Source organism: Mesoplodon bidens (assembly GCF_964165515.1).
Source record: "Mesoplodon bidens genome assembly, chromosome: 9".
NCBI classification, from domain to species: Eukaryota; Metazoa; Chordata; class Mammalia; order Artiodactyla; family Ziphiidae; genus Mesoplodon; species Mesoplodon bidens.
Genome location: NC_138166.1, coordinates 59,249,740 through 59,258,149, shown reverse-complemented (window position 1 = coordinate 59,258,149; position 8,410 = coordinate 59,249,740).

Here is an 8,410-nt window from a genome sequence, read left to right as displayed (position 1 = left end):
GCAGACTTTCAACCACTGCGCCACCAGGGAAGCCCCACTGGGAGATTTTAAAAGCCTTCAAAGCAGGTAATCATGCCTCTGGGGTCACATGAGTGATGAATACCCAAGACTTTATTAATCTGTGTGCAAGTATACCTTTAGAATTTATAGCAAAGATGAAAAATGGTTGGAAAGTGTTTTCTCCATTATTTGACAGGCTAACACTTAAACAGCTCCTTTACTTGGAGGTTGGGCACGGGGAAGACAACACCCAGGTAGCTTCCACAAAAGGTCTTTTACACATTAGGAATATTATGAATTGCTGTATTGTTTGCCTTTGACCTACATAAAGGGAGAAGATCAGTCCCAGAAGTGGAATGGAAGTACACATGAAACAGCAGAGAACACAAAGGGACTTAGGTTTCTCTTTCATCTCGATATTTATGGGATAACAAGATGACAACCTACGTCATGTTAGGATTCTGTTTCCCTAAGCATCATGTACCTACCTTAGAAGCTCTGTATTTCAGTAAGTGCTTCACTGCACACACAAAATAACTATCCCCAAACCTAGTGGCTTAAACCAACCGTTTTATTTTGCTCGCAGTTTTGTGGGTCGGGCATTCCGGAAAGCATTGGTTGGGCAGTTCATCTCTGATCTGCATGAAGTCAGCTGGGACTCCTGGGGCTGGAGGATCTTTTCCAAGACGGCGTCTTCATTTGTGTGTCTGGAAAACCCTGGGCCTCTCTCCTCCTCCTCCTCCTCCTCCTTCTTCTTCTTCTTCTTCTCTCTCTCTCTCTCTCTCAATCTCTCTCTTCTCTTCCTAAGGCATCTCATCCCCCAGGGCCTCTCTATGTGGATGTGCCTTGGCCTTTTCACAGCACAGTGGGCTTCTGGGGAGGCATGCTTCTTACATGGGGGCTGGCTTTCAAGAGGTAAGAAGTGAAAGAAGCCAAGCCAGTGAAGGCCTATGCCTGGGACAACCTCAGTGTTACTTCAATGCAATTCTACTGGTGAAAGCAGTCCCAGGGCTTATTCACGTTCAAGGAGTATGGATACAGATTCCTCCTTTTAAAGGGAGATGGCCAAGATCATGTTGCAGAGGGGTATGGGGGATGGGAGATACTGTTGTCACTGTTAGAAACTATCATCTGTCACAGTGAAAAATAAATGTCTAAAGGCTATGCTTGAGAAAGTTTTGTTGTTGTTAAGACATAACCTGTAAAGTCTTCATTTTCCATTCCGATATCCAGGGTTGAATTTCTGTCATAAATCTTACTGCTTTGGAATCTGTGCCCATTGGGAATCTCCATGCAGGTCACCCCTTCTCAAGCATCCCCTCCTCTGTGAAGCACACCAGGCAGATTGTCATGCCTCTTCCAGGGCTCCAGTGCTGGGCTCACCTCTGTTATATCACCCGTCAGCCTGTTCTCCTGCTACCTGTCCATCCTCATTGATGGTCTGTGAATTGAGGCAAGAGCTGTATTTTATTTATTTCTATGATTTTTAACTGAGTGTTTATTTTTAAAATTTTAGCTCAGTTGAATTATGTTGATTGACTTAATAAATGAATAAATGTCACCCTGATTCCAGGAACTTGGCCTTGTAGGTTCACTAAAGAACCCGTAAAAGAAAAACCTGAGGACAAGGCCAGGAAGACTTCTTCCTCCTTGGAATCTGGGGTTAACCAAGTCCACACCTTCCTCAACTGCTAACACCACTGATGAGAGAAGTTGAAGAGCTGCGAATAGCATCTAACTAGCCTATTTATTTGTAGAATATAGGATTTAATTAGACACATTCTCTTCAACAGCTCTTACCAATCAAAGGATTAGAACTGCTCTGGGTGCCAAGCACAAGCTCTACAGAGGAAATGATCTGGAAGAAAAATAATTTTCTCCACCTCAAAAATAAGAGTAAGAAAAATATGAAAACAAATATTTTTGGTCTTATATTTATTAATTTTTAAATTCCATACTCAGGTCTCCAGTGTCTATTTCTTTCTTTAGATTGAATGTCATGTTTACTCAGAGGATTTTAATGTAATTCTGGGGATGTTTTAATCCATTTCTGTAGTTTATCACCTTTGAGGTTTGCCCAGTGTCTAGAATGAAGAGTGTATTTGCTAAATTGAGGAAAATGTAGACAAATGTTTGTGCTTGCTAGTTGGTAAACAGATTGGGATGCCCAGATCACAAGGGCACGTGGTCAGTCTGCTCTAAGCAGTACCCTGCAGCCACGTCTGGGGGATCACGAGAGGGTCTGACCCAAGCGGAGACTTAGGAAGTTCCTCCCAGCTTCAACAACAATTCACGTGCTTATCTGGCAAAGGTTGTTAGCCTGAGGCAACTCTTGGGTCAGAATCAGAAAATGGCTGATTTGGGAGAAAGTGACTCACTGAATCAAAGGGATGAAAGCACTATTAGTGTAGAATGCAAACCAGTGAGCCCAGTCTGATGGTCTGAAGGAGCACCTCAGGGTGGAGTGGGAGGAGAGAGCTCTGCTGGACTCCAGGAATGGCTCTTCCAGTGCAGAGCCAATGCCCATCACCAGAGAAATGGCCGGGAGCTGTGCCGTGTGTTTCCATCTACATGTGCTTTTAAGGGGGCTTGCAAGTTACATGTTCTTCATATAACGGATGATTTCACTAATTGCCTGAGGAGGTCACATGAGAAAAATGAAGGCCTTAGGCTGGACATCACTGGACAAAATATTCTTGTGTGTGGATATCAGAGTCCTTAGGTAAAATTTTTATTTTGGGTTGGGGCTGATTATGTGTGTGTGTGTGAAAGAGAGAGAGAAGAAGCAGGAGACAGAGAATGTGTATATCTCTGACACTATTATAGAAGTCATGGCATATATTCAAGCTCTGCTGAGCTCTTTCTCAGTGCTAAGTAAACTGAGTGCCAAGCCATATGGGATTATAGAAATGAGTAAAATACAACACTGATCCAGTAGATACCATCGTCTAGTGGGAGAGACAACACATATAAATATTGATATGAAGCACAGTGTGCTATGATAAAAATAAGATCAGAGCACTGTGAGAGGAGGGTAGTGGGATAGATGCATTTTAGTTGGCAATATCTTGGAAAAGCTTTGTGGAAGAATGGGTAGCGGCAGCGGCTCAGAGGATGAGTGAGCTGGGCAGGCTCACTCGGGGTGGAGGGGTCAGTGGAAGGCTTCCTGAGGAACAGTCACCCAGGAGAAGGTTCAGGCCTTGTGTGGGGAAAGGCGTCACTGGGATGGTGGGGGCAGAGTGTGGAGTGGGGAGGAGGATACAGAGGCTGTGGCAAGATCGAAGGAGAGGGTAGTCTGAAGTGATACTGTGGAATCCTATCGATGCATCCAGTTACTAAATCTGGACTTGGCTTGTTTCCCAGTGAAGAGCCATTGAAGATGTATGAGTTGGGGCAGGAGTGTGTGTGTGAGTGAGTGTGTGTGTGCGCACGTGTATCTGCATGCAGGAGGGAGGGAGAGCAGGAGAGGAGGAGGAGGGAGGGAGGGAGAGGCAATCTGTGCCTTAAAAAGGAAGTGGGGGGCTTCCCTGGTGGCGCAGTGGTTGGGAGTCCGCCTGCTGATGCAGGGGACACGGGTTCGTGCCCCGGTCTGGGAAGATCCCACATGCCGTGGAGCAGCTGGGCCCGTGAGCCATGGCTGCTGAGCCTGCGTGTCCAAAGCCCGTGCTCCGCAACGGGAGAGGCCACAATAGGGAGAGGCCCGCCTACAGCAAAAAAAAAAAAAAAAAAAAAAAGGAAGTGTGTTGGCAGTTGGGGCAATGCAAGGACATGAATGGAAGCAGGGAGGCCTGTTAGCAGGGGATTGCAGTGACCCAGCTCAGAAACAACGCAGTCTACGGGAAAGACGAGGGCATGGTGAAGAGGAGGTAGATTCGAGTTTTATTATGAAGGCCAAGTAGCCAGGGTTTGCCAAATAATTAGAACTGAGGGTTACAGATGATGGTGAAGGTGTACAAAATAGATACAGGGGTCTAGGGCACCAGGCTGGCTTGGGATGGGGAAGGAGAAAAAGGAACCACTTGGCATATCCATGTATCCATTTATTAATGCACAAGGCAAATTGTTATTGAGCGCCTGCAGGCACTGAGTGGGGACTGGGATACGGTGGACTAAGACAGCTGTGGAGCTCCAACGGCACTGGGAATTGGGGTCAAGAAATCATGACAGTAATTAGGTTTCTGTGTTATAGACTTGGGAGTTATCCTTCTAAAAGCGATCTGTGAAACCAGGGTGCTGAATCAAGGAGAAAGTTCACCAGTGGGAAAAAGTTCTCATAAAATTATCTGATCCTCCAATCCTCAAATTTCATTTGGTGTGACTTGTAGTTCTTTTGCTGAGAAAAAAAACATACATATATATATATATATATATATATATATATATATAATCTTTGCCCATCATTCAAGATCACCCGTTCTTTGTTTTTTCCTATGATTTCAATGCTATAGGCACAAATATTTAATCTTTCTTAAGTAAAGTTACCGAGGTTCAGCACTGCTTAAACCTAACTAAAGTAACAAGAGACAAAGTAGAGAATCACTTTTCAAGAAGGGTCTGGGGTGTTTGGTCTCTGAGCTTGTAGGCACCTACACCTTGGAATGTCTCTGTGCAGGTCAGCTCTGCAGCCATTGCTGGATTGTTTTCCCGGTCCTTGGAGACGAGCCTGATCAGGCTCACTCATGGTTGGACTTTTCTTAGTATATGCTTAACCAGGACACATGTCTTAAATATTTTATCAGGTTTAAAGGGCAGTTTTCATAACATGGCATTGTGTGGCCTGCAGAACAGACAAGGAGGGAGGAAGAAGGGTCTTAGCTTGTACTAAGCGACCTAATTTTAATACACATTCTGATATTAAAATTTGATTAACTTGATAAAAAGACTGCAGGTATTAAGATGTTGGTTTTCACTGTACTGTGAAGACAGCTACTAAAGCATAGTGCACTTTACTTAAGTGCCTCTCCCTTAGCTAGTGTAATCAACTCCTGAACATAAAAATCAGGTAGTCCTGACCTGTGTCTCAGCTGCCCCTGGTTTGGGAGAACTGAGCATGGACTAATTGCAGGATCCGGCTGTTTGCATACCAAAATGGAGTTGAAATGCTTCTTATGATAAGTGAACACTCGAAAGGGGGGGGTGGAAATTTATCCATTAGCCGAAAGGCCTGAATGCACTATAGGATACAGAAGAGCCACTCCGATTATTAAGTGTTTTGTAATCTGAAAGTGTAAGTTAACAAGAGTAAAATGACGTGACCCAGGAGCAGACTTTTTATAAACCTTAAAAGCAGAGAAGCAACACCACCAGCGAAATTGCCAGGATCCCTTTCGATCTTTTCTAGGCTGCTAGCTGATTATGAAACAGTGTCTTCTTTGAAAAACACCCTCATATAAACGAGTATTTGACTGTTTGCTACCAATTAAAATCACCCTAGGACACAGGTATTTCTACTTGACTCTTTAAATAACGGAATCCCACGTGTTTTGCCTTTGACTAAGCTGGCTCTGAGGATGGGAGTCATGATCCTGGTTGGAAATACTTGCTGTGAGTATGTTTTAGTTTTTTTCTATGAAAGCTCCTTGTTTCCTTTGGCCTGACCTGTCTTTCTGATGGATTTATCTGTTCTTAAATTATACCGGTAATTTAAAACTTTGAGTGGGCGTCAGAATCACCTGGAGAGCTTTTGTTTTTGCGGTACGCGGGCCTCTCACTGTTGTGGCGTCTCCGGTTGCGGAGCACAGGCTCCGGACGCCCAGGCTCAGCGGCCATGGCTCACGGGCCCAGCCGCTCCGCGGCCTGTGGGATCCTCCCGGACCGGGTCACAAACCCGCGTTCCCTGCCTCGGCAGGCAGACTCTCAACCACTGCGCCACCAGGAAAGCCCTGGAGGGCTTTTAAAGACAGATTACTGGACCTCACTCCCAGAGTTTCTGGTTTAAAAAGTCTAAGGTGGGTCTGAGACTTTGTGTTTCTTACAGGTTCCCAGGTGATGCTTCTGGGCTGGTGCCAGGACCACACTTTGAGAACAACTGAATTTGGTGTTTTCTAAGATCTCTTAGTAGCTCTGAACGATGCAATGAACTCAATGGAGGCTTTTCTGTCATGATAACTGATTAATTCAAAATAATGAAATCTGTCCTGATTTCCTATTAATCAGAAAACTATCTGATCTCTACTAGAAAGCAGACTTTTTACAAGTGCATTTGTGTAGAGTAAGTGGTAGAGTTTTTTTGTTTTTTTTGTGTGGTACGCCGGCCTCTCACTGTTGTGGCGTCTCCTGTTGCGGAGCACAGGCTCCAGACGCGCAGGCTCAGCAGCCATGGCTCACGGGCCCAGCCGGCTCTGCGGCCTTTGGGATCCTCCCGGACCGGGGCACAAACCCGCGTCCCAAACCCGCGTCCCCTGCATCGGCAGGCAGACTCTCAACCACTGCGCCACCAGGAAAGCCCTGGAGGGCTTTTAAAGACAGATTACTGGACCTCACTCCCAGAGTTTCTGGTTTAAAAAGTCTAAGGTGGGTCTGAGACTTTGTGTTTCTTACAGGTTCCCAGGTGATGCTTCTGGGCTGGTGCCAGGACCACACTTTGAGAACAACTGAATTTGGTGTTTTCTAAGATCTTAGTAGCTCTGAACGATGCAATGAACTCAATGGAGGCTTTTCTGTCATGATAACTGATTAATTCAAAATAATGAAATCTGTCTTGATTTCCTATTATTCAGAAAACTATCTGATCTCTACTAGAAAGCAGATTTTTTACAAGTGCATTTGTGTAGAGTAAGTGGTAGAGTTTTTGTTTGTTTGTTTGTTTGTTTTGCTTGTGGTACGTGGGCTTCTCACTGTTGTGGCCTCTCCCGTTGCGGAGCACAGGCTCCGGACGCGCAGGCTCAGCGACCATGGCTCACGGGCCCAGCCGCTCCGCGGCATGTGGGATCTTCCCGGACCGGGGCACGAACCCGTGTCCCCTGCATCGGCAAGCGGGCTCTCAACCACTGCGCCACCAGGGAAGCCCTGTGGTAGAGTATTTGTGGCAACATGGATAGATCTTGAGGGCATTATGCTCAGTGAGATAAATCAAGCAGAGAAAGGCAAATTCCATATGATGTCACTTATAGGTGAAATCTAAATAAATCAGACTCGTAAAGACAGAGAGTAAAATGATGGTTAACATGGACTGGGGGGTGGAGAAAAGGAGAGACGTGGTTTAAGGGTACAAACTTACAACTAGTAGATAAAAAAATTCCCGCAGATCTAATGCACAGTGTAGTGATTAGAGACAACAATACTGTAGCATAATCATCAGACTTGCTAAGAGACTAGATCTTGATTACTGCCACCACAACAAAGAAATGTGACAGCAGAGCTGACGACCACTGCGGTGGCCATCATATCATCATATGGAGTCGTTCCAAACCAACATGGTGTGTACCTTAAAGGTATACAGTGTTACGAGTCAGACCTATTGCAATTATGTTTATTGTTTATTTGTTGAGTTTATTTATTTCGTCTGCATTGGGTCTCAGCTGCCGCACTCAGGATCTTCGTTGAGGCATGCAGGATCTTTTGTTGTGGCACGCGGGCCAGGAGAAAAACTTGGATGGAAGGGGAATTACGTCAGGTGAAGAGTGAAAGAGTGTGTTCTACTGAGCAGGGAACCAGCAAGTAAGGACCCATTGCTGGTATAATGACAATGGCCTTGCAAGAATTAGGATTCTTCCTCTTGATCTTTTCAGAATCCCCCCAACTCGCCAGTTTTCAGTATCCATATTAGGCAAAATAGATCTGGCTACTTGCATGGGATTTGCAACTTGCATAAACTTTTCCTACAGTCAACATATTCAGTGATTGTTTTGTAGCTAGCCCAGGGGGAGTTCAAGTTTCTTAGTCTGAAGGCTTTCATTTCCTAATTGCTATGCTGATCTTCATGCAATGTCTCATGGACACCTCATGAGATATATATTGTTGTCCTGATTTTACAGATGCAGTAACTGAGGCCTTGAGAGGTTAATTTGCCAGGTAAAACAGCCAATGGCAGAGCCAACATTCAGGCCTGGAAATGCTGACTTCAAGTCCACTGTACTGACTCATGGGTTTTGCGTACTGAATAAGATTCATTTGAAAAGTAGGAAAAGGTAGAAAAGTGAGGGTAAGGGAGAGCCGTGGATACAAGATTTAAGGTGATCAAGGCAGACTCAGCACCCCCCGTGAGATGCAGACAAAATGGCTTTGCAGAAGACATTGTTCTCTTGAAACTCTTTGTTCTCAGAGGCTGGAAGATGGCAAAGGAATAAGAAACAGTGTAGCCATCCCAGTTCAGTCAGAAAGCTTGGCTTATGGCTGGAAATATAGTCTATTCAAAATGGAGTTATTTTGTAATGTTGCTATTAAGGTAATTGGACCATACTCCAAGACA